The following is a 6,000-nucleotide window of genomic DNA, read 5'->3' as shown; positions in this document are numbered from 1 at the left end:
GCCAAGGGCACCTGCCCCCATGGCTCCTGACCCTGTACAGCACTTTGCTTTGGAACAGGGTTTGTGCAGGGCTTTCTGTGGCTGCAAATAGTTTTTTTCCCCCAGCTTTGAAATTGCATCTACATTAATTTTCTTTGCCCCATAATTACCTTCACGGTGCTATTCTGCCACCCTTGAGGGAGTTACAATACGAGAATGATTTTGTAGCATCGACACACTCATTGTCTCCTCTCTTTTGTAATCAAAGGGAGTGAAAGCGTTCCATTTAAAATACACTGCTCTGGGCTCTGGACCCGTGGCTTCCTTTCTGAGCTCTCATCTGAAGCTGAGCAGGGGAGATGTGGTCCTAAGGGGAGAGGAGAGGGTAAGTGTGGCTTAGGGGGTGTATTGGCCAGTTTTAGATCAGCTTAACACAAACCAGGGTCATTGAAGAGAAGGGAACCTCACCTGGGGAAAAGCCTCCATAGGATCAGGCTGTAGGCAAGCCTGCAGGCCATATTTAAATTAGTGACTGGTGTGGAGACCAAGCACATTGTTTGTGTGTGGTGCTCTTGGGACTGGTGGTCCTGGGTTTTATAAAAAAAAAAAAAAGCAGGCTGAGCAAACTATGGAGAGCAGGCCAGTAAGCAGCATCCTTCAAGGCCTCTGCATCAGCTCCTGCCTCCAGGTTCCTGCCCAGAGTGAGTTCCTGTTCTCACTGCTCTTAATGATGAACTATTATAGGGAACTGTGAGTGAAATAAACCTTTTTCTCTCCAAGTTGCCTTTGGTTTTGATATTTCATCACACCAATAGTAACCCTAACTAAGACAGGTATTGATCAAAGGACACAAAATTTCATTTTCTTGGTCCCACCAGGGTAAAGGTGCTTGCCACCAACTCTGACAACCTGAGTTCAACCCCTGGGACTCAAATGGGAGAAGAAATGGACCAATTCCTGTAGGTTGTCCTCTGACTTCCACGTGTATACCTTGACACATACATATGCATGTATACACACACACACACACACACACACACACACACACACTAAGTAAACAAGAAAAATTATATAATTAAAAAAATCACTTAGGTTTAAAAAAAAGTAAGTTCAAAAGACTCATGGCCAGCGTGGGCACTACACTTAGTAACCAAGCACCTTCAGCTTGTAAACTGCTTCTTTAAATGTTCTCACCACAGGCCATTGCGGCTATGTGAGGTAATGCATATGTTAATTACCTTGATGTGGTCACCTCCCAGTATCCAGCACCTTCTGATTCATCTCTTAAAAACAAGGGATAAGGTTTGTGCCAGCTACTCAGGCAAGGAGGACTCAGCAGAGTTCCTTCCACCCTCTCTGGCACCAACCATTTGAATCTTGAGACACAGTTTCCTATTTGATGCACACAAAATTTTAGCACATTGCTTGCAAATGCCTCTCTCTGTTTACTGGAAAGACTTAATGAGATGTAATTATTCATGTATTTATTGCTCCTTTTTTGACAAGGACCAGCCTCAGCTTGGAGAGGGGTTCTGAGGAAGGGGTGTTTGAGAGCAGCAAAAGAATGACTTGAAGTCAAATTGTGGGTTACAAGCTGATGGCCTATGTTCTGCTTGAGACAGCTTTCCAGTTTGTTCTCTCTCAAGACAGCGCTCTCTTGAAATTCTAAAAAACTCTCTGGATAGCTCATCTCTTGCAAACTAAAAGCCCAGCCTTTTATTTACATATCAATTGAGTCATTACCCAAGGTTCTCTTTTGATTATCCCATGAATCACCATCCCATGATCCCAGCTGCTTGATTCATAGAAAGAGACAGGAAGCACATTTTCTAAAACATGGCAAATGAATTCAGAGATCTGCCTGCCTTTGTAAGCACAGACAATGAGCTAGCTGGGTAGGATCCTGTCCTGAGATTGCCATTTCCACCATTCCTGGGCTCAGTCTAGCTCTGTCCCAGGCTGACCTTGAACTCAGGAATCTACCTGCTTTTATATCTGCTTGCCTTTGTGTTTTTCTGACAAGCTGGTTCACAGTACAGATGCCTCTGTTCCTTTAGGTCTTCAGGGCTCTTTATACAATTCATATTGTATCTTTATATTTTGCATAGTTAAGAAATTATATAGTCTTAAACTCATGTTCTCAGAGTTTTTTCCCACAGTCTTAAGGGCTCTCCTGAAGGTCTCAGTGCTTAGGATTTTGCTGAGACATTAGCCACAACCTCACCTCCCAGACTTGTACTGTCTCTTATCATGGATTCATTAACCTTGGCAGAGAAGACATTCTCCAATAACCTTGGCAGGGAGAATATTTCCTGAAGAAGGAATACACACACACACACACACACACACACACACACACACACACACACACACACATGTCAACACCCATGGAGGCTCATGCCCAGCTGGCTCTACTCCAGGGACAAGAAACCATGTCACACCATCCCTTCCACAGTGGCTATGTAGGACTCAGCCTTTTTGTTTCTTTGTTTTTCTGAGGCAGTATATAATTTTGTAGCCTAGGCTTTCATAGCTATCCACCTCCCTCAGCTTGCTTCTCACACACTTAAATGACCATTGTGGTTTTTACTGCAGACTTAAGTAGCCTGTTGTATTACTTCCTTCCCATCTCACCCTTGACTTGGGGGGAGGGCATTTGAATGAAAATAGCTGTCAGCATATCTTTTTACAAATTAAGTAATTTTCTTTAGTTTTTGCTTGTGCCTTTGTAAACTATTTTGATGGCCTTTTATATGTATGTATATATAGTATATGTATATATATAATAAAATACATACACACACATATACTGTTTTTTATTGTCAAGCATGGTGGCACATGCCTTTAATTCTAGCACTTAGGAAGTAGAAGCAGTCAGATCTCTGTAAGTTTAATGCTTAGTCCAAATAGTGAGTTTTAGGATACCCAAGGTACATAGAGAGACCCTGTCTCAAAAAATTATGTATGTTAATTATTTGTGTATGCATGCACATGTGTGTGCACATGCACTTGCCATAGTCTGCCTATGGAAGGCAGAGGATAACCTTCAGGTGGCAGTTCTCTCTTTCCACTTTTTAATGAGGCTTTGTAATACTGAACTCAGATCATCTGGCTTGTATAGAAGGCGTATTTACCTTCTGAGTCATCTTGCTAGCCTCTGTGTTTATTGATATTTACCAAATATTAGCAGTGTTTTCCGTTAGTGGAAACACTTTGGGGGAACATCTTTATGCACCGAACAAAGCTGGGCAAACAATGTGTTGATCCTGATGGTCAAAGGCATTCCAGCCTGTGGTCCAAACACTGGACGGTATGTCGTGCTCACTGTCATCTCCAGTCCCCTTTGGTGTGTAGTAGTGTAAGGTAGAGAGGAAACAGCTCCTGGCATGCATGGTCCACATCCAGGCTCCGCTAATGCCATTCACTCTTCTCCCCTCTGGACCTGCTAATGTACTCACAGCAGCTTGCCACATTTCTGTGGGCTGTTCCTGGAATGTGTCCCACTCTGTGGTGTTTTGGGTCACCCTTACACTAAGATACCAGTTGGTTAATTTTATGCCAATTTGATACCATCTAGAGTCATTTGGGAAGAGAAGCTCTTAATTGAAAAAATGCCTCCATTTGAATGCCTATAGGCATGTTTGTAGGGCATTTTATTGATGGATGATTGATGCAGGATGGTCCAGCTTATTATGGGCAGTGACACTCCTGAGCAGGTGGTCTTGGGCGCTATAAGAAAACGGGGTGAGCAAGTGATGAGGAGCAGGCCAGTAAGCAGTGCTCCTCCATGGCTTCTGAATCATTTCCTGCCTTGAGTTCCTGCCCCGACCTCCTTTGATGATGAACTGTGATGTGGAAGTATGAGAGGAAATAAACAAACCCTTTCCTCCCTGAGTTGCATTGGTCACGGTATTTATCACAGCCATAGAAACCCTAACTAAAACTGAAAAAGTGTAAGAGCTTTGCTCAACTGGAGTCCTTCACCTGTGTCAGTGAGGTCATGGGGGAGGGGTGCAGAGGGACAAGAGCATGAATGAGTGGCATAATCTACAGCTTCAGACCTTCCTCTGTGGGCGTGGGATGAGTCCAAAACTGCAGACCTTGCTTGTCCTAGTTTCATGTCTGTTGCTGTGATAAAACACCCTGGCCAATAGCAACTTAGGGGAGGGAGGGGCTTATTTGACTCACGATTCCAGGTTACAGTCCATCCTATAAGAATTCAAGGCAGGGAGCCGGTCACATCATGTCCAAGAGGAGAGAAATGAATATGTGTATCCTAATGCTCAGTTAGCTTTCCCCCAAAGTTACATAAGCTAGGGCCCGAAACTAAGGTGTGAGGCCACCTACATGCAGGCTGTGCCTTTGAATGAAATTCTTTTCACCAATGAAAAGAATCAAGACAACCCTGACAGCCATTTCTCCGACAGTCGTCCCCACAGGCCACCCTGAGTTAGACAATCCGTTATTGAGACTCTCTTCCCAGCAGATTCTAGGTTGTGTCAAGTTGACCAAACTCATCATCATATTGGTTCAATTACCCAGACCATGGGGGAAGGGTCCCATTGCTGTCATAATGATATGTCATCTGTCCTGACCTAGGTCGGGGAGGTACAGCTACAGCAGAGATCCAAGACCCCCCCCCCCAAAAAAAAAAACACCCACCTCTATTTCCCCAGAGCACATTCCCTTGACTATGCCCCACAGCCAGAACATTCTGGAAAAATCACTAGGGCTGCATTTCAGGAGCTGAACTACAAACATTCCAGAGTTGAGTCTGCAGTGCCCAATAATTCCTGGGCTGCCTTACCATGGAGGGGAATAAGGCTAAGTTATTACTGCTGATGCAGCTGTTTCCTCGTGCCTGAACTCTGTTTTTCTAATTTTTTCCTTCACCTCTAACAGTTGATCGATGTCGGGATGGTCCCTGTCTCTGTCCCGAGAGCTCTTTATCTACCACTCTGTAAAACTGAAATTTCTGCAAATATGGCTGTGGTTTCACACGCTCAGCATTTTTGCACAGACTTAGCATAAGCCCTGGGATTTTTGGCTGATGAAACCTCATCAGGTTTCAATTGCCCCTGGGTATGAAGAACCTGCTGAGCTGAGCCAAGTGCTTTGAGGAGGCCCATACTAATGGTGAAATGCTTGGTGGTACCTGGGAAGGGAGATAAGGCTCCCCTCAGAGTCCAGCTGCTGGTGATAGCCTTCATAGCCACGTTTTCTAGAAGAGCTCAAAGCACTGTAAGATGAAGGCCCTCACAATGTGTGTGCATGCATGCGTGTGTGTGTGTGTGTATGTGCATGTGTGTGTGCTCACATAGACTGCATGGATGAGTATACAAAATGTCAGTGCTGACCAAAGCAGTAAGAAGCAGTTGTTCTTGGCAACGTATGAAACGGTTTCCAAAACTACCCTTTCCATGGTACAAATAATGTGTACCAGGAGGAAGGACTGGGTGTGGTCCGCTGGAAATCTCAAGGCTTTAACTGGGGTTTTCTCTCCATTTCACAGTGCCAGTCCTTTCAAACCTACTTACCGACTTTGCTCATGATACTAGATTGTAGAAAAGAAATCGTAAGACAAAAATCCATGGCTTCCGTCTTCCTGGAATGCTTCCCCTTGCAAGAAAGACAAACAACATGCAGGCAACCAAACAGATTTCTCATCTGCTACTGTAAAGGGGGCACTTTTTAGAAAGAAGTGGCGGTAGTGAGACAGATGGGCTTTGAAGGCCAAGGTGAGAAGTTCAAACTTAACTTGAAGAGTTTTCAACACAGAACAGGCAGGATCTAATTAATACTTACAATTTTTGTTACACCAAATTGTATGTGTGTGTGTGTGTGTGTGTGTGTGTGTGTGTGTGTGTGTGAATGCTATAGGACATGTGTGGAGGTCAGAGGATAACTTTCAGCAGTTGATTTTTCTTGAACTCATGTTGTCAGGCTTGGCAGCAAGTGCCTTTATGGGCTGCGCCATTTTGACCACATATTTTTATTTGAAACAGATTGTTCTGGCTGCTG

This window comes from Arvicanthis niloticus, chromosome 7, assembly GCF_011762505.2.
Source record: "Arvicanthis niloticus isolate mArvNil1 chromosome 7, mArvNil1.pat.X, whole genome shotgun sequence".
NCBI lineage: Eukaryota > Metazoa > Chordata > Mammalia > Rodentia > Muridae > Arvicanthis > Arvicanthis niloticus.
This window is presented reverse-complemented; position numbering follows the sequence as displayed.